The sequence below is a fragment of the Manacus candei genome, unplaced genomic scaffold (assembly GCF_025592945.1).
Source record: "Manacus candei isolate 608988 ecotype Guabito, Panama unplaced genomic scaffold, ASM2559294v1 h1tg000079l, whole genome shotgun sequence".
In the NCBI taxonomy this organism is placed as follows: Eukaryota; Metazoa; Chordata; class Aves; order Passeriformes; family Pipridae; genus Manacus; species Manacus candei.
In genome coordinates, this window is record NW_026138127.1 from 1176417 (window position 1) to 1197110 (window position 20694).

A 20694-nucleotide genomic window follows, 5' to 3' on the forward strand; every position below is an offset into this window, starting at 1 on the left:
TGACTTACTAAGTAAGTAGGAATAAAATTTACTCCATAAATATCTTAATCTAATTAATACATTTGGGTAACTGCCCAATTAAGGTGTTCACTAAAATCTCAAGCAACTCCACTGTATGCTTTAAATGCTTTAAACAGATTTCTGAAAAGTTATATTTTGGATTTGCCTATAGGGCAAAAATATATTCAATATCTCCCTATAGGGCTCTTATACAGTTGGCTTTATATCTGTGTGTGGAAAATGTGGAATTGCGATGATTGTTCAGCTTCTTCCCAACATTATAGTTGATTAATTTTGTGGGGTTAATCTCTAAATAGAGGTATATGTAAAAAAGCACTAATTTAAAAACATATTTGTAGGAGTCTATAAGCTTATTGCAAAATACACATATAACCTTGTCTTCTAGAGTGGAATTTAGATCTTGAATATCAGGGGTTTTATATTTTACTTTTGAGACATAAATCCACCACGAGCTGATTATAAAATTGATGATTTTTGAGCTGTATTCTAATCGACCTCTTACTTTGATTGCTCTGCTGCCATCAACACTTCCTTGCCTTTTCCAGGTAACACAAAGCTGCTGTTAAGCCACTAGGAGTAGTTTAACCACAGAGACCTGGGACTCAGTGTAGAATTTGTCTGAGAAAGTGCCTGGGACTGGGCATGGGGAGCCTTGTGAAGACTTACCGGATCTTTCCAATGACAGAAGCTTCCCACCTGCCACACTCTTCATATGTCGTCCTTCAGGATTTTGGCGCTGGATATCAGGAACTCTGCTCCGGTTGCGTTTTCCTGAGGCAACCTGATTGTTTTAACCCAGTATTCCTTAGAATTAACCATACTCCTAGCTGTCTAATCCTGATCAAAAAACAACCTGTAAAGCATGTAAAAAATAAATACTCATGCTGTTATTACAGAACGTACTTATTCTAAGTTTTTCTTTCTACTTCATTGTTTGATTCTGTATTAATCTTTGTTCTAGTGTTTAGAGATGAGAGGCAGACTGGACTGCTAGATTTGCTCTAAGCTGCCTTAAAAATGACTTTGAAAGAATATGTCCCACAGGGTGTGATAAAATAAAATCTACTACTCTTTAGGCCAATATAAACTCGGCAAAATTGAAACCTTTTGTATTGTTGGAATCACCACAAAGAAGAAGCTTTTCAAAAGTGCCAGAAAATAATTTTCTGTATGTCTGATTAACCCTGTTTGAGCAGCAAAACCATTAGCAGCTGATTAGATAAAATGCTGATCTACACTTGTGGCTTTGTTTTTTATTATTGTTATTTTTTAACCTGTTTTTAAGCAGTATTACAATGTACTGAAATTAATTCCTGTAAGAATCACTGTTTCTGACATAACCACAGGATCCAGGCTTCTCTGTGAATGAAAAAAATGCCTGTCTGTGTTTGCAATTACCTCGCGTTCGCAGCTAAGGTTTTGTTTTCCTGTGGAGTATCTCAGTGCCTGGGCTCCAGAGGGGACTGTGTTGGAATATGGAATATTGGCTCCTCCCGGGGAAGTGGAGCTGCTGTGAAATTTTATTCTAGGTCCAGGCTGGTGCTTTTTCAAGACATGGTGAGACAGTTTGGGGGTACTCACTTGGGCTTTCATACCAGTGCTCATGTTCATTAATAAACAAATCTTCAAAAAAATAAACATGGTTGTGTTTGTCTTTAGTGGGATGTATATTATCATGAAATCAAGAGTGCTGGACTTGCTCCCCCCACTCCCCTGTAATGGGTTTGTTATCCTCCCTGAGAAGAAAAATGGAAATAGGATAGGTCACTTGATGTGTATTCTGCCAATAAGATATTCTGTACCATGTTACGCCGGCTCGGATATATAAACAGACGGGAAGGAAGTGAGCTCTCTTTTCTCTTCTGGGCTTCTGGGTACTGAGCAGAGTAGTTCAGGCAGTTCCTTGGGGGGAAAGGATCATTGGTTGTGGGAAGTATCTTTATTTATTGTTCTTTTCCGTATGCATGTTGCTTACAGTGTTTTCCATCTCTGAGTAAATATAAAACTACCTTTCTTGCTAAGCCCTGGGTTTTTACACTTCTTTTTCATCTCCCCTTTGTGGAGGGAGATCTGCACGGCCTTGGCAGACACCTGGCGTTCAGCCGAAGTAAACAGCTACACTCCTCCTACCAATATCACAAATGCCATGGAATCAATTGTAATGCAGTAAAACACATTTTACTCATTATGCTTAAATTAATGATTCATATTCTTTTCTGTGGTTATGTTTGCGAACTAGACTATTGTTACATTAAGATGAATTTGACCTATTCTTCACACATCTGCCAAAATTTTCATGTATTTGGCCTGGCCTTTTATCAGAGGAGTTGGGTTTTTTCTTTTTCTTTTTTTTTTTTTTTGCAGAGTTATCTTTCTGGCATGAATTGCTACTCCTTAGAGCCAGTTGTTGTTACAACTTAAATTACTGAGGAGAAAAAAATGAAATAGAAAAGACATGAAATGGGATCAGAGGTGAACAAAATTGACAATTTTTCCCCCAAAAGAGCAGACTCTGTCATCTCTGTACTGTACAGTCTCATGTGTCAGGAGCAGTGTTGCCTCTCCCATCCTAATTCTAACACTTGCTCTGGACTTCTCTTGCTGCAGTTCAATAGTCTCAGATTATTTCTTGCTGGATGAGCAGTAATTTTAGATGGGTTGTGGTTTTATTTTAAATGCTTGAAAAATGTTATTCTGTTGTGGTTGAAGGATAGACTAATTAAAATTATTGTTCCAACTAAGTGCCTTCTTTGAGTGGAGATGGAAATAGATATAGATATCAGAATCTATTGTTACTGTATTTTGATTTTTCTTTTTGAGCACTTCTCTTTTGGAAGCATTTTGACCAGTGAGCTGAAGCATCCTGTTTTCTTTGTGGCTGAGAGAACAGAAGTGGAAGTTTTAATTTGGCAATTATATCCCTTTCCTAAAGGCCTCTTGCTGAGTTTTGAAGTTCTCTCTCACTTGGTAATTTAGTGACTGCACTGACATCATTGTTAGTTTATAAGCCTAAAGCACAAGGCATCAATGGGAAGAACGAGCAATTTTAGCTTGAAAGTTGTTAATTTTTTTCTCTCCTCCCATGCAGTTGGTGTTGCAGGATTTGGTTCTGATTAAAATGTAGCCTGAGGTTTGATGTCTGCATGGAGCAATACTCTGTATCTGGCACATTATTTAATCTACTGAGCATATAAACCGATATGTTTAGTACAGCAGGCTTTGAAACCAATTTGAATTTTTTTTAAATGTACAATTTCCCTGCTATTAGGGAGTATCAACAAAATGCTGTAGCAGTGCTGCCTGAAAGAACTACGTGCTTGCTATCAGATTGTTGGTGTGTGAGTTTCTACAATGACAACATGTAAAAGTAAGTGAGATTCAAAGGAGAGAAAAGCAACAAACTTCAGAGTATCTGTAACAAAGCTCCAGCCCCCTCTTCCTCATCCTGTAAATAACAATCAAACAGTTATTTGCCAGGGCATTACAAATCTAACTGCACTTCCCCCTCTTCCCCCCTCTCCTTTTGGCTCGGCAAATTATGAATATGAATAGGTTCCTTCTGTTGCTGGGAGTTGGTTGCCGACTCTTGTTTTTACTGCTCTTGCAAATGGTCCCTCTTCTTTGCAGAACATCACTTGGACTTTTCTGAGCTTAAGGGAAGGAAAATGCTAGGAAATTTGGAAGAGGAGTTTTAGAAGTGCTGTCAAGGGTAACAAAACGTTAACTAGAACTACTGTGCACAAGTCGTTTGTAAAATTTATGATGAAAAAGTAAGAAATATCAATGCAATTATGAACTGATAGAACTGAAGGATTATTTAAAAATTGTATTTGGTACAAAACCAGCGTGAGATGAGACACAATTGAACCAACCACTGTGTGTTCCTAACTATTAGGAAACAGAAGACAGCCATACCTTTACCAGCAGATAATGTTGACCAAGACCCTGATAACAAGTTGCATGGTGCATTTGTGTCCTCATTAGGGACAGAATTGTAGCAGCAGTAACCAAAGGGAAGTTTGTTGGGAAAGGGGTAAATTTTGCCACTGATGCTGTTATTTCTATAAAATCTTGCGATTCTATGTTTAGTCTGATACTGCTGGGACTTCATCATCCCGAGGAGTTGAAGCCTGTCTTTTTTCTTTTTGTTCTCTTTCTTCCAGACTGATGCCTTAAGCCCCTGCAAGTTTTTTATTTTTCTAATTTTTGTAAGTTTTATAAGTAGAAGAAGTAGATTTTAAAAGCAGCAGCCCTCATTCCCTTTCCCTGTAGCACAAGTAGTTTACACATTCCTCAACCCTCTTACCCCATTCCATGCACTCTATGTCAATCCTACCCCCCGAATCCAGTAGAAATGTTTAGTCTCTTGTCAAGGCAAGGCCTATACTGTTTAGAGAACATCCATATCTAGGCCCGAACAACAGAACAGAGTCAAGAACTAGGTGACTGTGTACCCTCTGTGCTCTGAAGATGATGAGAATGATGAAGAGGTGGTCCCGAAATACACCCCAGACTCAATTCTAAGGGGGTGGACCCGGGGCGGACCAGAGCAAAGGCTACAGAGTGGACACACTTGGGATTGGACAAATAATATTATAAAATGTAACATCTCAAGCACAGCGGGCCTGCGTGTCTTGTAACATCTATTGCCTTGGAAACCTTTTCCTTATCTCACCCTCAATTAGCTGCTCCTGAGTTTTTTCTTTAGTATCAGCTGAGCAGGCATCAAGACCCATACTTACTTTCTTTCACCTCCCTGTTTTGCCTTCTGCTGGAAACCGTTTTCCCTTATCAGCCTTGTTTTTTAGAGTTGCTGAGGCTTCCTAAGCAGAAGACACTAAAAGTAGCACTTTGAGGAGCACAACAACCATGTCATAGAACCACAGAGTGGTTTGGGTTGGAAAGGGGCCTTCAGGATCATCCCATTCCAACCTCCCTTTCCCTTCCAACCCAAATCATCCTGTGTCTCTATGATTAATCTCTATCAGATTTCCCACCTGGGCTCCCAGGATGAACGAGTCAACAAAACAACCTCTGCGTGTTGCACTGGTGTAGCAAAGGTTTCATGAGGAAACCTGTATTGACTGCCAGCAGCATTCCTGCTGTGGGGGTGTGGAGCTCACTGCAATACACATTTTGCTAAATATTTTTGTTAGGTTGGTTAGTCTAGCTTCCCCCACCTCCCCAAAAAACTCTCTTCCTGCTTTTCATTTTGTAGTGATTCCTGTTCACAGTTCTAACACATACCCTGTACAAGCTGTTGCATACTATAATCTGCTAAATTTTCTGGCAAAACTTGGCAACTGTACTTATATTTTACCTTTTTTATTTTTTTTCCCTTTTATTGACAGCATCAATGCTTTCTCCAAAATGTGGAAAGAATCAGCACAAATTTTAAGGGTCAAATTTTGCTTTGGATGGGAACACACTGTTCCTATTGAAGTCTACTGAAGTCGAGGGGAAAGTCTGGTGGTAGAATTTCACTCCTAAGCAGAAAGGGCTTACAAAGAAAACACATTTGATACGACGTTGTCGAGGAAATTTGATGTGATCTAGACCATAGCTGGAGGGCACAAAACCTTACTTTGTCTGTTGTGTGGAGTACCACAACATTTTCTTGTGTTTCCATTGCTAAGTCTCCGATATCAAAAGGAGATCACGCACAACCCCCTAAACTGGTGGATGTTGTATATAGAGCTCCACACTTCTTTCAGCACAGCTAGGAGTCCTGAAGCTAGCATAATTTACTGAAATGGAGACAATTTTGTAATTTTTCAGTGTTTTATGTCTTGTTGGATTTACTAGACCAACTGTACCTCTCACTTTAGAAATGTTGTAAATCTGTAGTAATTGCTCCAAGTCTGGAAGTGGGCCAGAGGCATTCACAAGTTAAGTAGAGGACTTGGCCCCAATTAGCTGCTCACTGCTGGGCAATTTTCATTAAATAGTGGCTTGTCATTCTTTGAAGAGGGTTGAAAAAAATGAAATAATTGCGCAGGGGACAAAAGAAACCTCCTGGTCCATAATACCGGTTTTATTAAGTTTGCTGCTGAAAATTTAGACAGAATGTGTTGGAGGCACTGTGAGCAGATCTGAGCTCCTGGACAGCTGTGGAAGCTTCTGAGAGCATCCTGGAGATGTCAAAATGGTAAATTTATGGGTGCAGATGATGTGGGGAAAAACTGAGAGTAGAGAACACTCCAGGAACAGAAAGACAAGTGAAAATTAGTCGACCTGGTTCAGTTTTCATCATTTTGGGAAGAATAGTGATCTATTAAAAAGACAAAGAGTGAAGAGAAATACTAAGAAAGCTGGAATATTTATTGTTAAAATCACACGATTTAACAATTGAGGAACAATCAGGAGCTGGAGAGGGTCAAGGACAGTGGGCCAGCATGCAGGTTGAGCAGAACTGGAAAGAAAAGAAAATATATTTAGGTTGATGTTCTGTGTTCTGAACTGTAGATCAAGGAGAGATAATTCTTAATAAACCCATTAATCTTCAGGAGTACTTCAAATCAAATAGCATTATAAAGGCTACTTGAGATAGATGTGTATCTAAAAGCAATTAATCTGACACATACGACACTGAGTGTCTTTCTTCAGTAACACTGAAAACAGCCTGAGAATTTGATGGGACATGGTCAAATCCTGTCCTCACAAGCCTCTTTTCCTCTGAAAGTTTCAGACTGAATTGTTCATGTTTTATTTCTCTTCTACTACTACATGTAACACCTTGTTTTTAAAGAGATAAGAGCCCAAACAGCTGACTGAGAACAGTCTCTTCCTTCCCTGGGACCATTGTACAAGACTTTTCAAGTTACTTACACTTAATTTTTTTCCCATGTTATAAGTTTTGATTCTTTCAAAGAGTATAATCGCATATATTTTCGTAGTGTGTCCTTTATGTTTTGCAATCCCTCTATTAATGAACAATTAGAGTGCAAAAATATCTTCAGAAAATGCATGGAAGAAAAAATGAATTTATTCTTTGTTGTGGAACAACTTTTCCCTTTGATTATCACAATGAACTTTCTGCCCCTGCACTGGGGTGTTTAGGAACTCTTTTTATAGACTCTCCATTACCTGGTAACCAAATCATGCACAACACTGTGGATGTGCTAAATCTGTATTGCATTTATGGCTCACTTTGTAGTGTGACAAATACTGTATGTGAAATCTAAAGCTTTTTTATTCTTCTGCTGGTGCTTCTCTCTTTGGTATTGAGAGTGTTTACTGAAGACTAAATTATGGCATTTGGAAGTGGAGGTTAGTGAAGAGTGCAGGGTTTGCTATCCAGACTCACATTCAAATGCTCTTATGACTCAGTTGTCTGTCTTTGGCCTCAAAACTCAAACCCTTGAAGGCACAGGTGAAGTTGGGCATATGTCTTTTAAAGTACTTTCTCAAAAAAAGAGAGCTTAGAAAAGGATGGACAGCCCATGCTCAATGGAAGGTTAACAGTTCCCTATCCCTACAAAAAGGGTAAAGTCTCCTGCTCCCACCTCACTGCTCCCCAACACCTCAAACTGGCAAATAATTCTGTAATAACTTGTGCAGAAATGAAACTTCCTCTTCACCACATGCAATAAATGGGCTCTTTCTGCCTAGTACCTGAAGCTTCATATTCATTATTAAAAAGAAACTGTCCCATCTAGGTAAGTGAGGGTGATTTTTATTGCTCATCCCTTTTGAATACTTTTAATTGCTGAGATATGTTGTACTGATCAATTTCACAATACGTTACTTTGACATGTCCATCTCTGAGGTCCCCAGGACAGGAAGGACATGGAGCTGTTGGTTGGAACTGGTTGAGCTTTACGGTTCCTTCCATCCCAAACCATTCTGTGATTCTATGATAAATATGAAACCACTTTTGTTTATTATAACATTCAATAATACCTTGCTGTGTTCTTTCTTATAGATTTTGTAGAGATTGTTACTGGTCAGATAGCCCAAACCTACTGTCTGCTTCGAATAGGATGTGCAGTGTCCAAAATATAAAGCTTTGACTAATATTTGTTCCCTGTGTTTCAGAACATAAGCCCTTTAAATTCTCAGAACTCTCCGGCACCTTGCAGTCCAAAATCAACAGGCTACTTGTCCCTTCAGTACTTAATTTGAAAAATGCTGTAAGGGAGCATCTGGGGAGATGCAGTGAGTTACAAGAATAAATAGTACTTGGAATTTGTTAAACAGTCATTAAAAGTTATTTGATATGAACATCAATATTTTCTTTGAATTATTTAATATGCAGACTTCAGGATAATATCAACCAAGAAGTAAATGTGACACTGAAAGAGACTTATTCTTCCAGTAATGAAAAAATCTTCTGGTAAGGTATATGTGGGGACCAGAGGCTTTGACTTGAGATAGATGGTAAAAAGAAAGAAAAGTAAAATGTTTACTTTCTTTGGGTTTTTCCTTAGCCAACCTGATGCCAACTAAGTGCAATGACAGTAGGGTGAAGTTCACTATCTTTTAAACCAAGCTTCAGCAATGCTGAAGTTACAGGTGGATGATGTTTTTTCTCCCTTAATGAAAGGAAAGAAAAGGTAGAATTTGTTATGGAAGAAAAATAACTTCAACTCAAAGAAACATGGAAAGGTTTTGAAAAGCTTCAAGAACTTAGTATGACAATTTCAAACTAGTTGTTACATTTTTCAGAGGTGCCAAGAGACTTTATTCCACTTTCTGGGTGTCTTTATTGCCCAGTGTTATATTTGAGACTGATTTAAACCACCACAATAATGGTTGGTGATGAAAACTTTTATGCAAAAAATTACACAGCTTGCCAGATTTTGAATGAAAGTGACTGTGGTGGGTAGAGTAATTCCAACCTAGTGGAGTAAATGTATTCAGAAATTAAAGAAGAGACAATGAAAAAACCAAATCCTAATTACAAGACAACTTATATTTTCATTTGGCTTCATTTTAGTGAGACCAAATCACTCGAATGTGACCTTCTCAGTAATGAATGTCACTTCCTACACTTTCCCTCCCACATCACAGTGTCCATCTGCACCTTGTTAGGAGGAACTCCATGTAGTTTTGACAGTGTGCTTAGAAAGATTTTCAGCTGCGAGTGGAGAATTCAACAACACATCAGTAAACAAGGATAATCCTTTTCCTGCACATGTTCGCTCTCCAGTGTAAAGGTGACATTTTTCTTTGCCACTGTTTTTATGGATGGGAAAAGAAGATTTTGAATTAAATGGTATGTGCTACTTTAATAAATCTGTCATTTTCTTCAAAAGATAGTAGTTATGTTTCAGACAAGCTTGTGAAGATTAATTAAATCAAGTCTGCACAACATTTTAAGATTCTTTGGCAAGGGAGTGATAGAAATGCAGAAAAATACTAAATAATATGTGTTTTACGCCAAGGTGAAAAAGAACTGCGAAAAAGAAGAGTCTTTTTGTTTAATACAGTCATGTTTACTGACATTTAATCTATTTTTCTAATGAGTTTGCAGGTCAGTCTCTGGAATAGGATGGTGGGATAGGATATCCCAATGTTCATTTCCACTATCAAAGCATATATCAAAGTATAAATTACAGTTTAGGAAACGGCTTGGGCTGAGATATCTATCTTTAAAGCAGATAATCCTGGCCAGGATACTTTAAAATTTTCACTGGCTGTGACTTATTAATGTACTATAACAAAACATGACCCAGCAGCTCAGTTGGCAACCAGCCAAATCTCACAATTTAAAAGAAAATGCCCCCTGTATATACTCTTTGGGAGGGCATGTGACCCGCCTGGCCAATGACAGCAGAGCATACGCTGCTCATGTGTGTCAGCATGCTGTCCGGGGACTTCAACACCCAGAATGCATCCCCCTTCATCCCTGGGACACGCCCTCTACAACTGGCCTTCCAATGCGGGAAAAAGAAATTGAGAGTGATATGAGAAGAGACAGACCTTACGGAGGTGGGGAGGCTATCAGTGCATCATGGGCCAGAAAATGATGACAGCTGAAAATCGCTTCAGAAAATCTGAGGATGGTGAAAGTCTGGATAAATGAGCCCCTTGTGGGACTCAATGTCATCATTTCTGAGGAGGAATCGGCACTCAGTAGCTGTATTATGTTCTGTATCCTTTCCCCTGAGGTGGGCTGGACTCAATACCCGGTTATTAAGCATTATTAGGATTACTTTTTTGTTATTTTCTGGAGATTTGCAAATAAGTTTTCCTCAGAAAGGCCAGTATATGTGACAGCATGAAGGGCATGACACACCTGCTACATGGCTGTGCAGGTTGGAGATGGTTTAAGGTTCAGTGAGAAACTGCAGAACATCCCATTTTACTGCAAACTCCAGGGAATAATTTTGATTTCTATTTTGAGGGGGAGAAAAAATAACATTATCTGAGGCTAGAAGGTAATATGGTAGTAAGAATGGTGTACTATAGTAGTACTATAGTAGTAGTTCTGAAAATATACTCGAAACAAAAAAAACCCCAAACCCAACCCAACCCAACCCAAAAAAAAAACCCAAACAAAAAAACTCCCTCAAAACGTCCAAACTGACAAAAAGGGAAAACTGGTAATGTTTTCTGTCTAGATAACAAGTTATATTAATGTTGGTAAAGAGTTTTTCTTCCTGTCTTCCACTATAATAGTCTTAAGAAAATCTGAGAATGCCTATTTATTATTTAATAAACATCCCTTCTTCCTCTTTTCTACTGATTTAAAACTATTAAATAATTCTGTTCCAAGACCTTTCTGCCTGATTTATGCTGGGCTAAGCAAGAAATAACGAAGTCAAGATCTTGGTGGAAGATATGAAATGTAAATTGCTGTCTGTTTTCTCCTAGATAAGCCTAAGGTGGTTGGACTGTGTAGAAGGCAAGGCTGGGCTGGAACTTTTTGAGGTTTTTTGAGTGTGGTGGGTTTTTTTTTTTTTTTTTTTTTTTTTTTTTTTTTTTTTTTTTTGTTTGTTTGTTTTTTTTATTTCTTTTTTTGGGCTGGACAAGACTCCTGCAGTCCAAGTCACCTGTAAGAATTTACTTTTTGCAGTTTTATGGAGAGAATCAGCATATGCAGTATGAAAGGTGTAAAAGTCAAGGACTACCTGCCAGATGCCTGCAGCCTCATCAGCCCTGCACTTACCTGAAAATGCTTTTCACTTTGCACTTTGTTGCAGGTGATTAATTTTTTAAAAAAATTGTTAATAATTATGATTATTAAAAATCTCACTGTAATATACTACCCTAATTTTGTATTGAGTATATTAAAATGATTTTTTTATTACAAAGATATCCCCTGATCATTATTATCTAATCAATACTGAGTGAAAGTAAGTGAAAAATTATAAGTATTTTAAAATACATAAGGTATCTGTTTTAAATAAGAGTAAAAAAAATATATACAATTACTGTTTGTAAAGTTTGCCACCAGCTTATTCATCTTCAGCTTGCATTTTTTATCCCTTTCTGAGGGTACAGAAGTAGAATAGTAAGTATTTTATTCTCCTCGGGCAGACTTACCTGTTTCAGAATTTAAAATATTATATAATATTTATATAAAAATATATAACATAATAATTATAACATATAACAATATTTTATATAAATATATAATAAACAACACATAAAATATAAATATATTACATAAATAAATATATAAATATATTATAATGTTTAACACATATTCAAAAATATATTTGCATAGTCTGTGCTTCAGCAACAGGAATGATATGCCTGTGCTTTGCCGTGCAAACCCCTTGACATCCTGCAATCCCAATTCTGCAATGATGTGTTTGTTGTGAGGATGAAAAGCAGGAGTGTGCTACAGGGAGGGAGAAGGATCTGCTGACCTGGAGCCAGTCAAATCTGCAGAGGCGTGGAGGCTGAACACTACATGAACCAGGAGCACCACTTAATAAAGCATAAATTAAAACTTGGGAGAGATCAGTTTATTAAATGTGTAAAGCATCTGCAGTTCCCACTTTAAAAAGCACTTTAACACCCATAAAAATGAGGCATGTCTCAAAGCAAGATCTAATGGCTTTTGAAGGTTCATAAATTTCGGTAACAATGCACCTTCGAGCACAGATGAACTTAAGCTGTACATACAGGATAAAGAATCCCATCAAAAATTCATATTATAGGTGGCAAAAGGGAACTGATTTTTTAATAGGTAATTGGAATGTGTGAATTGCAATTTCCCTGATTATGAGTTCAGTTCATTTTTACAGGCAATTGTAATTTTTTGGCGTGCTAGAGGGAAGGGATGAGGCATCCTTCCCTGTGAGGGTGGTGAGGCCCTGACACAGGTTGCCTAGAGAAGATGTGGCTGCCTCATCCCTGGAAGAGTCCAAGGCGAGGTTGGATATGTCTTGGAGCACCCTGGCATAGTGGAAGGTGTGTCTGCCCATGGCAGAGGGCTGGAATGGTCTTTTCCAACTGAAACCATTTATTGATCTTAGAAAGGCATGTTTCCTACCTATTAGTATATTAGTGTGGTGTTAATGTTCAAAGACCGCTCTATCATTCTAATAAGAACTTCTGGCAATCTACACTGGCATGTTGGCTTGCAGGTGAATCTCATGTAACCAGTCTAAAAATGGTAGTTACAACCATTTGGGCTGTGCTTTACTTTTCAGTCCTATGAAATCAGCATGATTTCTGTTTTCTACTCATCAGTTTTGCTGATGTGAAAGTTACACTGATACTATCTGAATTTGTGTGGTATAAAATCGGCCACATAAGAGCAGAATCAGGATTCGCATATTATCATTTGGCACTCTTTGCTGCAAATAGATGCAATTTGAAAGGGCAGATATGTTCTGTCATCTAAATCTAAGATGTTGGAGCTATTGGCCCTGCAACAATACTTCTGGACAGCTTTCTTTACAGGGGTAATTGTAAAATTCCTGCTGTACATGGATGGGAAATGACTTCTTAATTATTTTATAAAGTTACATGTGTACATACATGTAAATAAATGTACAACACACGCACACAGTTTATCTACAGGTGGACAAGAAGCTCATGATATTTTTTTGAGCAAAGCCACCAGTAGTCTACCTTTTCCTTATGTACATGAAGGAGATAGATAACATGCATACCTTCTTTTGATTTATTAGGAAAGGATTATTGCTAATAGAAATAGAGGAATAGGATATTAAATATTTTCCTTCAGCTATTCCCAACTATCTTCTTATTTTTTTACAACAAATAAATGAAATAATAATGAGAACACCTGGAATGAAAAATCAGCAGGTTTAAAACAAATCAAACAAATCAAAATCTGTTCTTTACTAACTGATATGCAGTTTGCTTGCTCAGTGAATAAGCTTTACATCTCAGCAGTGCAAGCAAGTTAGTGTGGGTATGATTTTTCTTTCTCCTACAGGCATTGGACTCGCCTTCACTAACTTGCCTACTACTTGGGAAGAGAAAACGGTTTTAGTGCATTGTCCCTGCTTGCTCAAGATTTACCTCTAGGATGTACAAAACCCTGCAGAAAAATGGAGGAGGAGTTGGGGAAAAAACATTCTTTTCTCAATTTATAACAGAAAAATGACCTTAATGTTGGTTGCTGCTCATTGCTGGATATTCCTCTGGATGCTAGACTTTATCACCTAAGATAAATCAGACTGGAACATAATTTGCAGTTGCAATGTACATATAAATGCTCTCTGTGTGCAGTTCATGTGGATTATGCTGGAACCAGTACAACCACAGTGATCCAGCCCAGCTGGGGGATCACATTTCCTGCCTATGTGAACCCGTTAAAACTGGAGTGACTTGGAAGGGAGGGAGGTGATCCTTTCCTCTGCCCAGCTGCATGACGGATAACGACTTCACAGGAATTGGCAAGAGTTAAATCATTACATTTCCAACAAGTTTCAAAATTTTTGGAATGAGAGTTGGTGTAGGAGTGAAAACAGAGTCAGTGTCACAACTGTCCAAGTCCGACAGCTCGGAGAGAGCCAAACACGAAAAATCTTTGGAGCTGGTCAATGTGAGTGTGCTCTGGACCTTGGAGATCCTGTTTTTTTAACATTAATGCGTTTACTTTATGGTAGTTTATGTCTCAGGTACCAGTGAAGAATTAACAAAGAGGAAAAGCAATGTGCGTGTACCTTCCCTAATACATACACATGTAATTAATCTTCTTATGCAAACTGCAGAAATCACAGGGAGAAGGTGCAGTTACAGCAACAGGAAATGGGCCATTTTGAGAGGGCTTAGTTGTGCTTTTTCAACGTGTGTGTGGTGGCTTTGAACAGGGAAGGGTTATTATATTAATAACTCAGGAAACAGTAAATAAATATAATAATGTGAGAGAGTTAATCTGAGTTTTAGTGCCACGGCTGCTTAAGTCCAGCTTTGTTGGATAACACAGGAAACTCAGCTCTTTACAGGGAAAGCTTATCTCAGTGTTTCTGTCTGGCAGCGAAGGATGACAGGCACACAGGATTGGTGGTTTGGGCAGCACAGAGGGGTTGGGTTGGCAGTTGGCAGCTGAGAGGGGTCCCTGCCCTTCCACCCACCCACCCAACCAAAGTTGCCACCAGGAGCTGTGCAAGCCATGGAGATGGCACAAAGACTAAGGGTTCTGTAAGCTGATGGTTATTTCACTTTCCAGGAGGGGAAGACCAATGGGAAAAGAAATCAGGTCTCTACTTCTCCCGAATGTGGCCTGGACCCTACTCTGTTGCAGAAAAGCTCATGAAATGACTCAGTCATTAAACATTACCAGGTATTTTAAGGTCTGTAATAACAACAGGTACTGACAGCCACTTTTGTTCATGTGCTTGCCACAAGACTGATGAATGTTTGATGTACAAGCTCAAAACTGGGGTTTATCACTTCATTTCCTATGGATGTGATGTTTTTATTGGATATTTTCTATTGTACAATAGAGCAAAAGATGGAACTTGCTGTAAGAGACCCACCTGTAATGTTCAGCATGAATGAGTGTTAGCTAGAGCTAGTCAATTCTGATAGCTGCTCACAAGTGTAATTAAACTCCTTAAAGTAATGACTTCCTAGGGAACAAACTGAATTAAAGAGAAAAATGATTTTACACTCCCTTCTCCTATTTAAGAAGTGTCAGGTGTATTTCACATCCCTTCCAGGCTGCTTCTTACCCAATGCTTCTTGTGTAATCTGTTACTCTTCAATATCTTCATACTGAGATTTGTACAGTAACTTGTGTGCAGACTTCAAGGTGTTCTCAAGTATTCACCCAGTGAGGTCATTCAGATGTTTTATTATTTTGGCATGTTCTAAAGACCTCTAATGTAATGGGTATCCTGAAAATAATAGGCATGACATAGTAACTAAGAGTAGTAAAAAACCACCAGAGACCAATATGACTCCCTTAATAAAATTGTGTAGTACAGATTTTGTGAAATACTTAATATTTTGCAAGAATCTCATTAAAACACAGGTGCTAAAATGAAGGATAAGGCAATAGGGTTTAACCTTTAACCTTTTAGTATTCATTTCCTGGAGTTTCATCAATATTTTCTACTTGTGGCTTTGTCAATAAATTACACATTTCTTTCTGCTCTGAATTCTTTTGAATCAACAGTCCTTATATCCAGTTTGGGGGTTTTGTTGGTTTTTTGGTGGGGTTTTGTTTGTTTGTTTTGTTCAATGTTTTTCTGAGAGCAAAAGTTATGTTCTCCTTCACTCCCTTTTTGAAATTCTCGGTCATCTCAGATTCCTCGCATCTCCTCTGACAAAGTGCTGCAAAAAGAGTGGTGGAAAGTGGGAGAGCAGATTTTCCAAAGAAATATTTCCAATATGGTGCCATAAAGGCAAGTTTTTGGCCATTTTTCTGATGCTGGTTCTACCTCTTAGTGAGCTGACCCTCATTTCCTTTCCTCTGCCCCTCATATTTGCATTGGTGTTTTTGAATATGCAGATACAGAAATAAACATATGCATGTTTATTTACACACACCCCTACATGTAAGTACACTGGGTATAAACACAACAAAAATGGTGCCTTTGTAACGTGTCACACATGTTCTTTAAAACTGTGATTCTACTTAAATTTTTTGGTCACTTTCTGTGTTGTTCCTGCCTTGTACAGACATTTTTTATTCTCATTCTTGGAGCTGAGGCTGCTTTGGTTGGTGGTCCATTCCCTTCCACCCCAATGCTGAAAACTTCTTGGTCTTATAGTGATTTTATTCTCAAGCCACAGTAGTCAACAGGAGAAAAATATATTATTTTGCTTTACAGATTTGAAACTCTTTTTTTATGCAGTATCTGCCAACACTTAATTTAAAAATATTTCAAACATCATATATTAAGTTTCTGAGGGTTTTCCAGCTGATGTTAAAGCTGTTTCAGAGGCATTGCTTCATATTTGGGGTAGATATTATTTCACTGGTTGCTATTGTAGTAAGATTAATCAGAGTTGTAGCTATGAGTGAGAGTTATATACCTTTCTAAGATATCTTTTTGACAGCAGGTGTGTAACATTAAGACAAACCTTTATGTTGTGACCCCCTTCCTGCTTTTCTCTGAACCTTGTCTCACCAAGCTTTGATTCACTCCCCCCAAAAAAACACAATTAAATGTATTTTCTCATCTCCTGCATCAAATATATTTCAGAGGAATGGAAGCCATTACATTCATTTTGTGTTCGTGTTGGGCAGACAAATGTTTCTGATTTTCTTTCCTGTGATGTGATATAGTCCTGAAAAGGGATAGACTCATCTTATTAGAGTCACTTTATTATTTTCTTAAGCTAGAAAAGAATCTGAAAGTGCTACTTGATATTGAATCCACTTTTCTGCTGTTACTCTGACCCTGTCTTCATTCCTTGGAAATTTTACCTTTTTCTTGCCCCAGCTGTCCAGGGGAGAATAAAGTTGCGCTACATGAAAGGGACCTCTCAATGCTGGATCTCTTTGCTTCCTAATTTTGCAGACACCCCAGCCTACATAATTCTGTGTCAGGAATACTCTTCATTATGAACACTGTAGGAATATTCAGGCACAAAACAAAGCATTGAGACTACATCATGAATCAAAGTTATTTGTTTGGTTTTGGTTTTGTTTTGGTTTTGGTGGGTTTTTGGGGTTTTTTTGGTGACATCAGGTCTTTCCTAAATACACCATCACCCCTCCCCTTTTTTTTTCTTTTTCCTGGGACCAAACTGAAACAAAGGTAAAACAAAGGTGTTGGAAGAGAAGATTTAATACCCACCCTCAGAATTTCACCAGTATCTTTGCAAGATCTGTGACTTGAACATGCAAAATGTTTTTAAATCTGATTGTAGGATGTCTGCAGCAAAAAATAATTTCCTTGTGTGAATGGTCTAAGCTTATAATTTAGTTTAATATGCATTATTACTTAGCTGAAATAAATTAAGAAACTTATGCAGTTTTTGCTGGGCTACTTACTGAGAAATGCTTATGTAAGTTTTCATTTGTTGTGCAGAGTTATTGCTTTTGTAGAATAATAACTCTAAGTAATCAAAACAAACCTGCTAATGGCTGCATGTACCAGAGTGATTTTTAAAGATTTCTTAGTGCAGTGTATTTTTTTAGTGGATACATGGTGCTTTCATGTAATACTAAGGATTTAAAGATTCTGTAAAAATTTTTCTCAGGATTGCATTCAACCATGAGGAAGTTACCACTTCTCTCTATTACTGTCGTTATTTTCATTTCACTGATGACATGAAGCACAGAAGTAGAGGAATATGATTAAACCTCATGCAAAGTGAGATAAGGGTTTAAAAACAGTTTATGTGAGTCGTAGTCATCTCTTCATCCAAGATTTACAGTTTGGACAAAACCTGAACGGAAGTGATTTTTTAGTGCAAGTTTACAAACTTCTGTACAGACCACTGTATGCAGTCAAGGCATCTAGGATTATTTTGAATAGATAGGAAAAATAAATGGTGGTAGATCATGTATATGGTATAGCGGTAACACAGGACCACTGGCAGGTGAGTTTCCAGGAATTCAGCCTACGAGACGTTCAGAAACTTTCACCTGATCCTTCTGATGATGCTGTCAGTCTGTATGAGACACTTGAGAGTTATGCCAATATCCTAATAATTTAGTGCCTTACAGCCAAAATTGTACAGTTTTCAGCTCGTTGTGCAGAATTTATGCATACTAATGAATCAATTTTGTGGGACTCAATAATAAGCTGACTTGTTCTTCTATGTCCTTCTAACACTGACATTTCAGAGTCTGAAAAGAAATGTAATTGCAAAATTCAGATACAGGCATGTGTTTCCTTTCACAGGAATATCCTTTGTCCAAGCTTCTTAAAATATAAGATGCCTTTTAATAAGAAAGGCAAGACCAAATGAGTTCTGTGTTTGTGTTGAACAAGTCATCTAGAACGGATTCATAGACATGTGGAGAAATGTGCCATTGATTTCATTTCAGAATAGAGTCTTATAAATGTTCATCCTTACCAACACAGACTACTGTTCTAAATGCCATTTACAAGGGCTAAAAATAACTCTAAAACCCAGTACTTCTTTTATATTTTCAAAAATATTCCTCTTCACTAAAGAAATATCCCCTTAGAGAGGAAAAGTGCCTTTTGGTTAGTTTGAGAAAGGTGTGGATGCTCACAATTTGACCACACCTGTGGTATTTTTCTGACTGGAGGGAGAAAGAGGGAAGATGCTCAGAGCTCCTGCACGTGCAGACTGTTCTAAAAATCCTTTACATTTCATAAAAAGAGAACTAATTCTTGCTGTATGTCATCTTAGATTTTTTAAATTAAACTATAATCTGTTGAAAGCTCTTGAAAGGAAAGGTAAATAGATGACGTGGCTGAAAATGCAGCCAAGGAGATGAACTCTGGGCTCTCCTTCAGAGAATTGCAGTTTCTTGATCCCTGTGTTTCCATAGCTGCCTAAATATTGACTCTTTCGAGATCTTTGTCTTCAGGTTTTCCTTTGGCTTAGGGAGTTTGTGTGAGAAATCAATTGTAGCTCTTTGTGATAGACTGGGACCATTCATCCAATCTGCAGATGACCTGGAAAAAGGAGAAAATTATTTTTCTAACAGTGGGGAGATTATCGTTATAACACATAAGCTATCAGTACTCCTAAGTTTTTGTTGTTGTTTGGCTTTTCTGAGTTTTGTTTCTGTTCAGTTTGTTTTTGTTTTTGTTTTGTTTTTGGTTTTTTTTTTTAATTTTTAGTTAAATATGCTCAGGCATTTTTAATTGAAAATGAGTGTATTCAGTTTGCCTAACTTCTAACATACCTGAATAATAATGGAGTTTAAAAGTTCAGTTAGAACCAAAATGTTTTGAGCTTATATTTTTTGTGTGAATGATTACCTTAAAAAAAAAAAAGAAAAGGAACTCCTTACTGACAATACAATATACAAATTAAAAAGTGTAGTAGAATGATGATGGGGCAGAAAAATGAAGTGTGTGGATGATTCTCTACTTTCCAATAAAAGCATGTAGAGATAGAAAAGAAAAGAAATCCACATCTTAAAATAAATAGAATTCACTTTTATAGTAGTCCAGCCATTTTGAAGGAATACATACAGAATTACCTAGATTATTTACACAAAGTTATTGACAGAAAAACCTCACTTTTTAAACTGGATTGCTCTTGGGAGAGAAAAATGGTTTTAATTAATGGAATGAAATTTTATAGATTCATGCTAGTTTGAAAACCCAAACAACTGTCTGAGAGGATTGCAAGCTCTGGACTTTGCAGCATTCATGCATTGTAGCTGTTAAAGATTATCCTAAGCCCTGTGGAATTCAGAGATGATCAGAACTGCTCAGGAAACTGAAGGTTTAGCTCTATGTCTGCTAGAAAAAAAAAAGAAACAGAAAATGACAATATGTTTTGAATGAGATTTTATCATTCTGAAAGAATTTGGAGGAAGAGCTCATGGTGATTTTGCGTGGTTTTATTGTGTGTAGATCTAATTTCATGTCCCGTTTCTACCTGTAACTGTTTATATACTTCCTCTAAAAGATCTAAAAGAAAGTGTATTTTCCATCAAGATGGTAGGAGATGAAGAAAAGTATAAAGATCAGTGTTTACAGAGCCATTGTACTGTCTACTCTTTTATATGAATCTGAATTGTGGGTCATCTACCACCACCACCTGCAACTCCTACAACGCTTCCATCAACACTGTCTCTGTACAATCCTAAACATCCACTGGTCAGATTATGTGACCAATACATCTGTTCTAGAACAAGCAGCTGTCACAAGTATTGAGGCCATGTTGATGAGAACACAGCTGTGCTGGGCAGGGCACGTCTCAAGGATGAAGGACCACTGCCTCCCTAAGATCCTGCTTTATGGTGAACTTGCCACCGGCTGCCGCATGAGAGGAGCCCCGAAGAGAAGATACAAGAACTCCCTGAAACAACATCTCAGCCTTGGCCATATTGATCATCATAACTGATCTGCTCTGGCCTCCAATCGGGAGGCCTGGAGACACACCATCTATAACGCTGCTGATGCCTTTGAGAATGCACACAGGATCACCCTTGAGGAGAAAAGACAACGCAGAAAGAATCGTGCCCTGCAGAATTTACCACCTAAGGAGTCTTTCTGCTGTACCTTTTGGAAACAGACATGCCTGTCTTATATTGGCCTTTTTAGGCACCAACACGCTTGTAGCAAACGTGTGTAGAGACCTTTCCCAACTCTTCGTTCACGAAGCCTGGCCATCATGTTTGATTGGTAGGAG